Here is a 14,829-nt window from a genome sequence, read left to right on the forward strand (position 1 = left end):
ATTAGAGTGTCTTTCTGACAAAGATAGGCCATCACCTCTGCCATCACTTTGGTGAAGATTCTTGGCACCGTAGAGAGGCCGAAAGGCATGGCTGTATACTGAAAATTACAGATCTTGCCTTCGAATACCACCACAACCCTTAGGTACCTTTGGTATCTGTCATGAATAGGAAGATGATAGTAAGCATCTTTCAAGTCAATCCCCGCCATTACACAGTTTGGAAAGAGAAGCTTAATAGTGGATCTGATTGATTCCATTTTAAACTTATAATTTTTTATAAATGTATTAAGCTTCCTCAAATTTATAATTGTCCTAAACGTACCATCTGGTTTGGAAATTAAAAATAAAGGAGAGTAGAACCCTCTACCCTCTTGTCCCTCTGGGGCTTCTCTTAAAACCCCCTTGGACAGTAGGCTCCGAATCTCTACTTCGAGGGCCTTTTGTTGAACTATAGAGTTAAGGCGGGTTATGATAAAGAAATCATAAGGGATTTGAAGGAATTCTATTTTCATTCCCTCTTTAATTATACTTAGAATCCATGGACTTGAAGTTGTTTGTTCCCATTTTGAAGAAAAAAAATTTTAGTCTACCCCCTACTGGGAGGACTGATTTTTTAGTATTTATTTTCCTTTCGGAATGTTGAACCCCTAAACATGCTACCCTTCTGCTTTTCTTCCTTTGTGGGACATCTATTTGATCTATCCGCTTGTCTCCTTCCAAACGGTCGCCTTTTAAAGGTTCTCCTGTAGAAAGGGATAGAAGAATCAGGGAAGGCCTTCTTCCTTTCTTTCGCTTTGGCGAGTATGTCATCTAGGGCTTTCCCAAAGAGAAACTCACCCTCGCACGGGGTTGCGCAAATCTTAGATTTTGATTGCGCGTCTCCCTTCCAGCTCTTCATCCATAGTGCCCGCCTGGTGTTGTTAACCAGACCAGCCGATCTTGCTGCCAGCCGCAGAGTGTCTGCCGATGCATCGGAATAGCGGCCCGTAGTTTTTCTCTAGACACCTTCTGCTCGATTTGTTGATCCAATTGATCCAACCATACAAGCATAGACCTGGCGGTGCATGTGCTAGCTACTGCTGGCTTAAAAATGCCTGTGGTAGACTCCCAAGACCTTTTTAATGATGACTCCGCTTTACAGTCTAGCGGGTCCGCCAATAAGCCTGCGTTCTCTACCGGAATAGTGGACTGCTTCGAGGTAGAGGCTACAACGGCATCAACCTTTGGAACTTTGGTCCATTTTAATAGCTCGTCATCGCCAAATGGATACTTCCTCTTTGAGGCCGATGGGAGAAAACTTCTTTGATCGTGTTTTTCCCACTCTCTCTTTATTAGGGCCTTAACTGCCAGTATTACTGGTAACGCTCTCCTTTTCCGCCAACCCTGCAAACATTATTTCTCGTGCGGTTTGGACGCCCCTTGTCTCCTCACACCCCATAGTGTTCCTCACGGATTTGACCAAGTTATCCACACTATCCAGGGGAAAACATGATCGTCCCTCAATGTCTGATGATGATGATGATGTCAGTGAAGAATCAGAGATTATCCTCTGTTCTTCCTCTGATTCTGAGCTGAGGGTCACTTGTTTTTTGCTCCTAGTTTCTAAGGGAGTACTAGCACGGGTGATAGCCTGTATTTCCTCCCTAATTATGGCCCGAATGTCCTTTGATGACACTGCCGACCCTTGTCTAGTCTCTCTGGTGCATTGCTTACAGAGCTTTTTGGGGTAGGAGTCAGGGAGAGGCTGAGTGCACAAAGCTCATTCTTTATGTTTGGATTTCTCTTTTTTCTTCGCCTGGAAGAGGGGAGACATGGCGAAAGGAGGGGGAGGAGGGGAGGGGAGGAGAGGTCAGCTTAATAGGCAAAGTATATATATTGCACACTCACCCTGTGAAGCTCTTATTACCGGATCAGATGGCTGAGATCCTGTCCTAGGTCTTGACTCTCCCACCTCCTGCTGGCGGTGTCTGTCCTGGTAGCGCGGTCCCTGGAGGAGCTGCCCCCCCTGCAGAGTCTCCTGCTGGAGCGTGTACTTCGTTGGAGATGACATGGATCCCTGCTGCTATGCTGCGGCGCTTGTTTAAATATATCTTTTTCCCTCCTTTTTTTTCCTGGGAGTCGCTCCTCCTACCCGGGTTCACTGTGCATGCGCCGTCACGCCCTGGAAGTTCACCCATTACTTCCGGGGCCTAGGAGCAGCTGCGCCGGCCGGCTACCGCTTTAGTATGCGGCCCGCGCTTCTCCCCATGCTGCCGCCACCGCTGCCCTCTTTTTGTTTCTTGCACCACTGGCGCACTTACCGCTGCCAGCAGCGGCGGCTCCTGCGCGCTTGGTGCCACCTCCACCTGGCGTGCTCCTAGGCGAGACCGGGCGGCCCTTCCCGGACTCGGTCGTCACCTTCTAGCCATCAGACGAGGGGGGAGCCGTCTAAAGGAGTCTCACCCGACGCTGCCTCCGGACCGCAGCCCCTGCCGTTCTCGCGGACACCGCACAGGCGGCGTGCACAAGGCCCAGGTATGTCTTCCTGAAGGATATCCTGAGGTTCCCTGGGAACAGGAAACCAAAACTGAGGAGGAAAGGCGGACCGCCCGCTATCATTTTTCTGTAGGGTTTCCTGTTCCAAATGGGGCGGATCTGATACCTCCAGTGGGTGCTGTCGTGGCGAAGGGTAAAAAGTATGTTATCGATACCATGTATGGCAAGAAGAACAAATACATCAATTTTGGAATACATCAACCCAGACATGTCAATGGAAGGATCACCAAGCTACGACTTGCCCGCTTCGGACACATCATACAAAAGGGAGCAATCACTAGAGAAGGACATCATAGTCTGAAGAATAGAAAAAACAAGGCGAAGAGGAAGACCAACAACCTAATGGCTTGATACAATCAAGATACGGCAGACAAGACCCTGGTGGACCTATCCAGGCTTGCACAAGATTGATCTTTCTACAGAGTGTTCATCCATCAAGTCGCCATGGCTCGAGATCCAGCTGAAGGCCATTAAAAAAAAGTTGGAAGGGGCCATAATGTGTGTGTGGTCTAATTACTGAAGCAGTACATTCGGTGTACAAAGCTTTTCACAGACACTAGAGATATGAAAGATTAAAGTGATTTTTTTAGTCCGAAAAATTTACTGGACTTCATATCATTAATCCTTGCTGACTATTCCTGGCTTGAAATGACTGACAACAGGAAAAAATATACAACATAAGTCTATGTTTAGTGATCAGTTATCAAAATGTTCACACCTATAGACCAGCAATACTAAACTGGCTTACAATTCAAAAATTTTAAAAAAAAGTTGCACAGAAAAACAATATATTAATATTTTGCAAATATTCCTTGCAAGCTGCCATCCGTAGATTGGCATTTGACTGCATATGTAGGGGAGAAAACATAAAACAGCCGACAACATCATCTGTTATCCGAAGACACCAAAAGCCAAGCTGAGAGACTAATTAGTGAGATTCGCGGGCGAGTGCCAATGGATTGCTTCAGACAGAACAGATACATCCAGATAACACGCCAGAACTGCGCCACTTACAGACTCGCAAAACTGATCTAAGGTCCCTCGTCAGGAAATAGTTATTTCTTGTTTCCTTTGTAATAGGCAGTGCATGGTATTCTGTTACACACGACAGCAGATTTCTACTTTTTGGTGGCAAACCTTCTTGCTAATGCCTCCGTTCACATGGATGCAACAACTGGACCTTAGAGGTAGATTGGTTGAGTGTGACCTTCGAAGTTCTATTTAGGACAAAAGGGGATAAACTCCAAAAAGGGTAATAAAAAAAAAAAAAAATCTAAAAAGTTAAAGTGTGGTTTGCAAATTTCTAGGTGAATTACGGTAGATACCAGGATGTGTTCAACCTAGCTTCAGTTATATTATAGCTATATAAGAAATTCTATCCTAAACCAAAACCAATTAAAAGGGTGACTAACTTTTGGCTTGAGTCACTAAAATTTTCCACTTCAAAACTAAAAACATAAAAAAAAAAAAAAAAAAGTGCCCGTAATACCTGGTTAAAAGTGCAAGAGAGTTTGTTTCCTTTTTTTTAATTTAAAATCCTTCTGTTTTTGAGAAAGAGTATGTGTACTTGTTTACCACTTTCTGCCAAGGTTGTAGACCATTTCTTCAGTCTATCAAAGGCGAGCCATATTGCCTAGGCGATGAACCCCTTCATGACCAAGCCTATTTTGACCTTAATGACCAGGCCATTTTTTGCAATTCTGACCAGTGTCCCTTTATAAGGTAATAACTCAGGAACGATTCAACGGATCCTAGCGATTCTGAGTTTGTTTTTTCGTGACATATTGGGCTTCATGTTAGTGGTAAATTTAGGGCGATAATTTTTGCGTTTATTTTTGAAAAAAAAAAATCAGAAATTTGGTGAAAATTTAGAACATTTCGCAATTTGCAAATTCTGAATTTTTATTCTGTTAAACCAGAGAATTATGTGACACAAAATAGTTACTAAATAACATTTCCCACATGTCTACTTTACATCAGCACAATTTTGGAATTGTTAGGAAGTTATAAGGGTTAAAAGTAGACCAGCGATTTCTCATTATTACAATAAAATTTACAAAACCATTTTTTTTTTTTTTTTTTTTTTTAGGGACCACCTCACATTTGAAGTCACTTTGAGGGGTCTATATGGCAGAAAATATCCAAAAGTGACACCATTCTAAAAAACTGCACCCCTCAAGCTACTCAAAACTACATTCAAGAAGATTATTAACCCTTCAGGTGTTTCACAGGAACTAAAGCAACGTGGAAAGAAAAGAAAAAAAAATGGACATTTTAATTTTTCCAACAAAAATTTTCTTTTAGCATCAATTTTTTCATTTTCACATGGGTAACAGGATAAAATGGATCCTAAAATTTGTTGGGCAATTTCTCCTGAGTACACCAATACCTCATATGTGGTCATAAACCACTGTCTGGGCGCACGGCAGGGCTCAGAAGGGAAGGAGCGCCATTTGACTTTTTGAATGGAAAATATGCTGTAATATTTAGCGGTTGCCATGTCACGTTTGGAGAGCCCCTATGTGCATAAACATTGGAGCTCTTCCACAAGTTACCCCATTTTGGACACTAGACCCCCCCAAGGAACTTATCTAGATGCATAGTGATCACTTTTAACCCCCAGGTACTTCACAAATTGATATGTATAAAAAAAAAAAAAAAAAGGTACTTTTTTTTTCACAAACATTTTCTTTTAGCATCAGTTTTTTCATTTTCACATGGGGAACAGGATAAAATGGATCCTAAAATTTGTTGAGCAATTTCTCCTGAGTACAGCGATACCTCATATGTGGTCATAAACCACTCTTTGGGCGCACGGCAGGGTCCGGAAGGGAAGGAGCGCTATTTGACTTTTTGAATGGAAAATTAGCTCCAATCGTAATCGGACACCATGTCGCGTTTGGAGAGCCCCTGTGCACCTAAACATTGGAGCTCCCCCACAAGTGACCCCATTTTGGAAACTAGACCCCCCCATGGAACTTATCTAGATGTGTAGTGAGCACTTTGAACCCCCAAGTGCTTCACAAACGTTTATAACGCAGATCCGTGAAAATAAAAAAAAAATTTTCCTCAAAAATGATTTTTTAGCACACTTTTTAATTTTCACAAGGCTAACATGAGAAATTGGACCACAAAAGTTGTTGTCCAGTTTGTCCTGAGTACGCTGGTACCCCATATTTGGGCACACGGCAGGGCTCAGAAGGGAAGGAGCGCCATTTGACTTTTTGAAATACAAATTACTTCTAATCGCTAGCGGACACCATGTCGTGTTTGGAGAGCCCCTGAGTGCCTAAACATTGGAGCTCCCCCACAAATGACCCCATTTTGGAAACTAGACCCCCTAAGGAACTTATCTAGATGCATAGTGAGCACTTTGAACCCCCAAGTGCTTCACAAAAGTTTATAACGCAGAGCCGTGAAAATATTTTTTATTTTTTGCCCTCAAAAAATATTTAGTGCGCTATTTTTTATTTTCACAAGGGAACCAGGATAAATTAGACCCCAAAAGTTGTTGTCCAGTTTGTCCTGAGTATGCTGGTACCCCATATGTGGGGGGGACCACTGTTTGGGTACACGTCGGGGCTCGGAAGGGAAGTAGTGACATTATGAAATGCTGACTTTGATGGAATGGTCTGCGGGCATCATGTAACATTTGCAGAGCCCCTGATGTACCTAAACTGTGGAACCCCCCCACAAGTGACACCATTTTGGAGACTAGACCCCCCAAGGAACTTATCTAGATGTGTGGTGAGCACCTTGAACCCCCAAGCACGTCACAGAAGTTTATAACACAGAGCCGTGAAAATAAAAAATAATTTTTATTCCTAAATAAAAATGATTTTCAGCCAGCAACTTTTTATTTTCACAAGGGTAGCAGGATAAATTGAACCCCAAAAGTTGTTCAACAGTTTGTCCTGAGTATGCTGGTGCCCCACATATGGGGGGAACCATTGTTTGGGCACACATAAGGGCTCAGAATGGAAGTAGTGACGTTTTGAAATGCAGACTTTGATGGAATGGTCTGCGGTCGTCGTTACGTTTGCGGAGTCCCTGATGTGCCTAAACAATAGAAACCCCCCACAAGTGACCCCATTTTGGAAACTAGACCTCCCAAGGAACTTATCTAGATGCCTGGTGAGCACTTTGAACCCCCAAGTGCTTCACAGAAGTTTATAACGCAGAGACGTGAAAATAAAAAAAATTTCCACAAAAATATTTTTTTAGCCCCCAATTTTTTATTTTCCCAAGGGTACCAGGAGAAATTAGACCCCTAAAGTTGTTGTGCAATTTTTCCTGAGTAAGCTGATACCCCATATGTTGGGGTAAACCACTGGTTGGGCACACGTCGGGGCTTGGAAGGGAGGGAGCACCGTTTAACTTTTTGAACGCAAAATTGGCTGGAATCAATGGTTGCACCATGTCGCGTTTGGAGACCCCCTGATGTGCCTAAACAGTGGAAACCCCACAATTCTAACTTCAACCCTAACCCCAACACATCCCTAACCCTAACCCCAACCCTAACCATAACCCTAACCCCAACACATCCCTCACCCTAACCATAACCCTAACCCCAACTCCAACCCTAACCCCAACTCCAACCCTAACCCCAACTCCAACCCTAACCCCAACTCCAACCCTAACCCCAACTCCAACCCTAACCCCAACTCCAACCCTAACCCCAACTCCAACCCTAACCCCAACTCCAACCCTAACCCCAACTCCAACCCTAACCCCAACTCCAACCCTAACCCCAACTCCAACCCTAACCCCAACTCCAACCCTAACCCCAACCCTAACCCTAATTCCAACCCTAACCCTAATTCCAACCCTAACCCTAATGGAAAAATAAAAATAAAATTAATTTCTTTATTTTATTAGTTGATCCTGCCTATGGGGTGATAAACAGGGGGGTTTATTTACTTTTCATTCTATTTTGATCACTGAGTTTATCACAGTGATCAAAATGAATGAATGGAAATTGCAGCCGGCGGGCGCACCGCGCTTGCGCCCGCCATTTTCCAATATGGCGGCACCCATAGTCCGGGACCGCGGGACACCAGGAGCCATAACGGCACTCGGTGAGTACCGGGGAATGGGAGGAGGGGCGATCGGAAGCCGGGGGGAGCGGAGGGAAGGCGGGGGGAGATGATGACACTGTCATTCAGTGGCGGGGGGGCAGATCGCCCCCATTAACGGGTGGTGGGGGTCGGATCACTGTCACCAACCATGTCCGATGCTACAGCAGTGTCGGACATGGCTGGATTGTAATATTTCATCAATTTTCATTGATGAAATATTACTATCGCACTGATTGGCTGTTAAAAGTGAACAGCCAATCAGTGCGATCGTAGCTACGTGGGGGCGAAGCCACGCCCCCTATGGTGAAGAACAAAGCCCCCTGTATCTGCGGGTCGGGTGACCTTTCAGTGACCTAGGTCACCCGACCCGCAGGGGGGCTTTAAAGTCATGACGCCACATAGGCGTCACTGGTCAGATTGGCACCAGTTTTCATGACGCCTATGTGGCGTCATTGGTCGGAAAAGGGTTAATTGAAAGCTCTTTACCATGGAAGGTGGCTGGACCTCTGCATCTGGTCTGCAGCATTGGTTGGAGGGCAGGGCGACTGATGCGGAGGCAAAGCTGTCTATGCTTGCAGAATAGGAGGGAGCATAGCTTGACAATTTGGAACAGCAGCCACCAGCTTGGTTGCCCATCTTTCTCTGCCCTTATCTGGCGTGGGTTGGAACTATATACCTTGACAAGCAGGTGGGAAGGTGCACTTCTACATTTGGCCACTCCTTGGATTCCCCGAGCACCTGTTCTTGGATTTAACAGTCATTCTGTGCTGAGGACGCATTTTAAAGCCATCTGCCCGATATTCTTTTCCACCCGAAGTTGGCAACTTTCACCTAAATGTGTATTGGGGAATAATTTCCATTATGCTCTTTAGAGAGCAACTCTTCCTGTGACCACCAATCATGGTTGAAAAGAATGGAGATTACCATAAAAAACAATGGTTGCTTATGAAAATTTGTTCATCAAAACAAATAATCATTGCTTCACCTACGGAGACAATGGTTAGCCATGGTCAAAAAAGCGATTTTCAGCTGAAATTTATCTATAGTGTATGGTCAGCTTTATTTGCAAAACATGACTCCAGGTCTTCTTCACTTTTAAATCTTACAAATAATTTCTCCAATCGTAAAGCAAGAAAAAAAAATATATTTCCACAACATAATTAAATGAACCTAAACCTTAAGTCTCATGGTCAGCAAGCCACTGTTAAACTTTTACAATACAAGCATTTTATGGTCAGCCTAATACGTCACAGCGTGAATCCATTTACTCAAGAGCTCGGCAGAACAGTCAGAAAACAAGCCGGAATGCATTTTTCTTTTAAGATCTCGCAACATGCAACAAGTGTCAAAAGAATCTGCTACCGGAGACTTGGAATAAATTTCCTCCTAATGATTTGTTTCTGCCACAACATGAAATTTCAGCTACTGATAGCTTAAATGAAATGTAAGGGTTTTGCGAGCTAGGCTAGAGCTCTCCTGCGTCTTCGATTTGAGGCCAAACTGCGGTAAATATAGTGGGATGCAAGTAGTCGTTAGGTCTCAAAAATAACAGTCATTTCTCAAAAAACACTTAAAAAGGACAGAAAAAGAATAGAGTCCAACCTGTATATGGAAGGTTAGGGGGGGTTTATGACCATTCTGTATCCTATAACTTCTCATCGCTGACCATGAGAGCCATTAGGGTAGACCCAAATCAAGGATTCAACCACACCAAACAAAAGCCATAAAGATTAAAAGTGTAGGCACAGTAATTACATAATTGAACATTGCAGTCTAAATATGGCACAATACACACATCCATCAACACTCACCGTCTTTGCGATCTATACCAGCGATCATCGGATCCTAATCAACGGCCTATAGACATATTGGGTCCTAATACTTCAGCCCCAAAGATGGTCACAGAACTGTTGCCTAAAGTGCGAAAACTCGTTTGAGTCCATAATCTGTGATTCTATGATAACCTAACGAACTGACAAACAAATCAAATTAATTGGTCGCTAAATCATCGATGAAATATTTGCAGAGAAATATCTTGTGTCAAGAATTTTCCTTCTGAAACAATGTAGCTAAATCTGCCTAGAATAGAAAGCTATGCAACTTACTAATGTATTTGACGAATCAGAGGTGTTCCCCATCTTCAGCTATACGCCATTGTTCTGGCAAGTCTTTCTGGTTAGTGCAAGGGTGAAAATCCACTGTCACCAGTGATTAGAGCTGTGTGAAAAGGATTCACCGGTAGTCATTCTTGCGCACCGGCGCTCCTTTCATTCTTAATGGGACCCCTGGGTATAGCCAAACGCTGCGCTCAGCTTGTCTTCGGTACTTTATAAAAATAAAAGGAGTGGCAGTGAACATGATAGACCACCACTCCATCTGGTTCCCAATGGTTGGGAAGTTACGCTATATGCTATGGTTTAGATAGGGGGATATCTTCCAAACTTGATAATACTCTTTTAATGCTGTATTCATAGTGCACAACTGCAGATATCTCACACAATATGTTTTGCAGAACCAATATTGTGATATTGAGAGTACTGTAGAATTTCCCAATGACAAGTCATACTGGAAAGTTTATTGAACTGGAGACAAATATTCAAACTAAGCCTAGTAATTTAGGCTTGGAGTATGCAGAAAAAGAATGACAAGCTGGGGTTTCCCAACCAATACACTGAATATGCCAGGGAGATGCCAGAATATTAATGCCAAGGGGATTCCGGAACATGTATGTTTGTACAATCCAGAAAACTAAGACACAGACTGATTCCAAAACAGCAGCTCACCAAGATGAGACCATTCTAGAATAGAGAGGGAAACGGACACCTGCTAGTTTCAGAAGCCCTGAAGCATATTTTATTAAAGGTAATGAAACCTGTTTCTAGGGAATTGGGAAAATCAAAAGATAAATAAATTATATTTATACTATGGGATGGAGAATATGTATGATGGGTATATGGGCATGGGACTATGGGATGGAGGATATGTATGACGGGTATATGTGCACTGGACTATGGGATGGAGGATATGTATGACGGGTATATGGGCACGGGACTATGGGATGGCGGATATGTATGACGGGTATATGGGCACGGGACTATGGGATGGCGGATATGTATGACGGGTATATGGGCACGGGACTATGGGATGGCGGATATGTATGATCGGAATATGGGCACGGGACTATGGGATGAAGGATATGTATGATGGGTATATAGGCATGGGACTATGGGATGGAGGATGTGTGATGGGTATATGGGCACTGGACTATGGGATGGAGGATATGTATGACGGGTATATGGGCACGGGACTATGGGATGGAGGATATGTATTATGGGTATATGGGCACGGGACTATGGGATGGGGGATATGTATTATGGGTATATGGGCACGGGACCATGGGATGGAGGATAATTATAATTTGTTATATCTAACCACATTTTTTTAATGGCATCCAAAAATAGGTAGCCAGGGGTCTACTGAAGACCATCTTGGTCCTGCAGAGGTGGGTCTTCAATGGAGAACGTTAATTTCCATCTTTACTGCAATATTGTAAAATATAGGTATTTTACTCTATTCCCTCCCCCCCCAAAAAAAAAAAAAAAAAAAATTTCTACTTTGATATATCAGGCTGAGAGATATATATATATATATATATATATATATATATATATATATATATATATATATATATACATATACATATACACACACACACACACACATATACACACAACTATATCTGTATTTTTTATGTGCAGCCTTGTCTAACAAAATAGAAAAATGTATAATCTGTAAATGTAAGCAGGCTAGGAGTATCTTGGGAGAAGATGAGGAAAAAATAAAAAAAGGCAGTGTCCTAATAGGGGTAATGCAGACACATTGTATGATCGGAGCAAAGTGAAGAATCAAAGGAACGTCAAGTTATTTGCACTTTAAGGTAATAGACTAACCATAAAACAGTTTGGCCCTTGCCGGCGCGCTCAATAACCAGCATTGGAAAAGGTGGGGCGGCACAGAACCTCTTTATGATCAATCCACCCAATTTACTGTATTTACTAGCAAACCAGACTACGCAAGCGATGTCAAAAATAGTCCGAATAACGAGCAAAGCCCAACAAAGGAATGTGGCGTCATTCTTGGCGTACACACATACCGGTTGTCAAGCATAATACACAATGTATGAGGTCAGATCGCTCTATAGAAAGAGGTGAACATTTACGTACCTGGCCTGGGGATTAGCCTTAATGAGTAACCTATTGTGAACTTTTACAAGCAGATTAAAACGAAGAAATAACCAGCAATGTTAGTCCATGAAGGTGTGTGCGCGAACGCCAGGGAATACCCACAAGCTCTAAAAATAAATGGCCATCGAAAACTAATAAAACAAGTAAAAGTAAAAACTAAAATATCTGACATTTGTTTGCCTTTACAAGAACAGACTGACTGTAAACTCACCTCTCATAATACATGGCAACTCGACCAATACCAAGTGGTCAACACACGGCGTTACTAGACGGCCAGTCCGAAAAACGTGAAATAACTTGAACGTATTACAGCCAGGACACAAATGGGTTCATCATATCTAATGGTCAAAAGGAAAGTGTCCGATCTCTAAATAAGCAGCAAAATTTATAGATAATTGTCCTGTAATCTCTCAGATAGAAAACAACAATAATATTGAGTAACCATATATTACACTGTCATAGTGAGAACTCAGGAGCAGGGGATGCCCTTTGCAGCATCTCTTTGCTATGGAGAGGGGTCTCCAGTAGGGGATCTTCTTCAGGAAGACTATATGCCATGCTAGGGTATATAGGCATGAGCGCAGCACAATGGGATTATTGAAACCAAGGGCACGTGTTCAGTTTTCCCATGGCCGAGCAGTTCCAGTCTACTTGTTTTTCATCCATCTCTGCTCCTCTCTTCCTTGATTTCCTCTCTCTGGCCAACTGTAAAGACAGAACCGTCCAGTGCACCTTCCCACCTGTTTCTGAACTGTTCGGCAGTCCAACTTGTTTCCCCATTTATAGCTGCGTTAAGAAACTATGCTTTGTTTGGAGAGTTAGTGCTTGGTTTGGACAGTCAGTTTCTGCTGACAGACTCCTTTTTAGCACATTCCCCTGGCTGATTTATCAGCCTTCTAATCTCAATGGTCTTTTACGCTGAGCATACGTTGTAAGCAGAGATGGCTTCATCCCAATATTGTGCATGTCTGAGAAGTACCGCTACACCTCACTCGGAGCATGCCAGGGGAAGTACAAGACAACAGCGCAACCACCATTAGATAGCAGCTCCACTTCCATGACTTTTACATAAGTAGCACAGAGTGTTCCTTAACACTTCCATTCTATACATCATCTGGCAATTGTTATTCATATACGTAAAAAGTAGTCCTCGCCAAGCTTCCCCTACTTTTATACAACCCCCTCCAACCACAGACCTATTGACATGAATGGGCAATTTTGATCCCCAAACTGGAATATCTGACTTTTAGCTTACAACCGGTCCCAAAAAATTCCACATGTGAATAGGCCTATAATATACAATGGGTACGTGTTCTGCCTTCGAAAACCGTGAACACCTGAAATAGGTCTTAGAAGGTTCTATTTCTTTATCAAAAAAGTCATCTGAAACAGCAATCTATTCTCAACCTTTGTAGCCTTAGTAATCGAGTGATTACTCTGCTGTTTGAATCCATCAGAATACAGGATGACAACACTCATATTCCGCTTTTGGAGCAGCAGACAGCCATTGTGCAGTAAGGGGCTGACAATTAAGTAGGAAGTTTCAATTACCTATTTACAAACCTTTCTTATTCAAAATCGGGATTCCAATAATAGATGAACAAGAGTAAAAGACAATAGTCGCCTATGACCAGGCTTGGACTGGCCCACAGAAGAACTGGAGAATCCTCCGGTGGGCCCCTGTGCAAGAGTGGCCAGCACCCTCTTATATCAGCAGTACTTGGAACAATATACTTGAATCACCAAGTACAGATAAAGCTGGCATTTTATTCATTTAACAATTTACCCAGTTCATTGTTATGTAAATTTATGATTGTGGATAATGTCACATTTGCATGTAACTGAAAAGGGAGACTCTGGAGTTGGGTTACTGGTGGGCCCTCGGCACTCCAGTCCAACACTGCCTATGACTACACCTTCCATGTGATGCCATGTTTTAATAGGAAAATCAGACATTATTAAGGTTACAAGATCCCATTCGAACAAGCTTTTTATTTCATATTTTTGTATATGTTTCTTTTTCCTGTTCAAGCTTGAACAGTAAATTTAGACAAAGTTGCTATGGCAAGGTTCATACGGTAAGTTCAAAACATAAAATAAATCCATGCTTACAAATTCTGTACAATAGTACCAAGGATGAGTTTCTCCGGGAACCTTGGAGGCACACAAGAACTGTGGATGATCACTGTTTGACAGATCCTCACAGCTGAATTAACAATAAGGACATGAGATGTATCAGGAGTTGACGGTACAGACAGGCACCACTGTTCCTTTAAGTGAGGAACATGATATAAGAACTAGTGAGCTGGCTTTGAATCAATTCACATGATTTTCAGACATCCTTTTCTCATGAAATCTCTCGAGTCCATTTTCTGTACAAGCCACTCAAAAGAAGACATTCTTTAAAAAAAAAAAAACAAAAAAAAACAAAAACAAATGGATAAATATATATTAAATCCACTTATAGGGACTTATCAGAAAAGTCTTCAACAACAACATCAAAACTTTGGAAGATGGCCACAACAACCAAAGAGGACATCAGTCTCCAACTGACCACGCATGGTTATTCTGAATGGAAAATACGCACCATCTGCATGGCTCCTATCCAAAGAGGCGATATTTACAGTACACTGTCTCACTATACCTTAAAGCGATTATCCACTACTTTTACAATGATAACTGAACCCCAAGATCGGTCATCAGTGTCTCATCAGTGGAGTTCCAACATTTGGCACCCGCCCATCAGTTGTTCTCAGCATCAGCCGCCAGTAGGAACCAATTGATTGCAGAGCTGCTCAGTCTTCCGATAGTGGCCGCGGCAGGGTACTGCGCATCCACCTTCTATTGATTTGAATAGGAGGAGATTTGCAGTACCCCAGCCGCTATCTGAAGACTGAGCAGCTCCGCAGTAGAGAACAGCTGATCCGCGGTGGTGCACGATATCAGACCCCCGACTCATCTGTCATTGATTA

At 42.8% G+C, this 14,829-nt stretch overlaps 1 protein-coding gene across 6 annotated transcripts in view; it reads right to left on the minus strand.

Moving 5' to 3' along the window:
- The window catches only part of RBMS1 (RNA binding motif single stranded interacting protein 1), a 210,844-nt gene that overhangs the window by 170,737 nt on the left and 25,278 nt on the right, over window positions 1-14,829 (minus strand). The window contains exon 1 of one of the 6 annotated variants that reach the window (XM_073545726.1): window positions 9,425-9,543. The exons of the other annotated variants lie outside the window; for them this stretch is intronic. The gene's annotated coding sequence lies outside the window, so the exon portion shown is untranslated. Of the gene's footprint in view, window positions 1-9,424; window positions 9,544-14,829 lie in introns of those variants that run through there. 6 annotated transcript variants of the gene reach the window in all.

This window comes from Dendrobates tinctorius, unplaced genomic scaffold (genome assembly GCF_039654945.1).
Source record: "Dendrobates tinctorius isolate UK_male_01 unplaced genomic scaffold, ASM3965494v1 ptg000143l, whole genome shotgun sequence".
NCBI classification, from domain to species: Eukaryota; Metazoa; Chordata; class Amphibia; order Anura; family Dendrobatidae; genus Dendrobates; species Dendrobates tinctorius.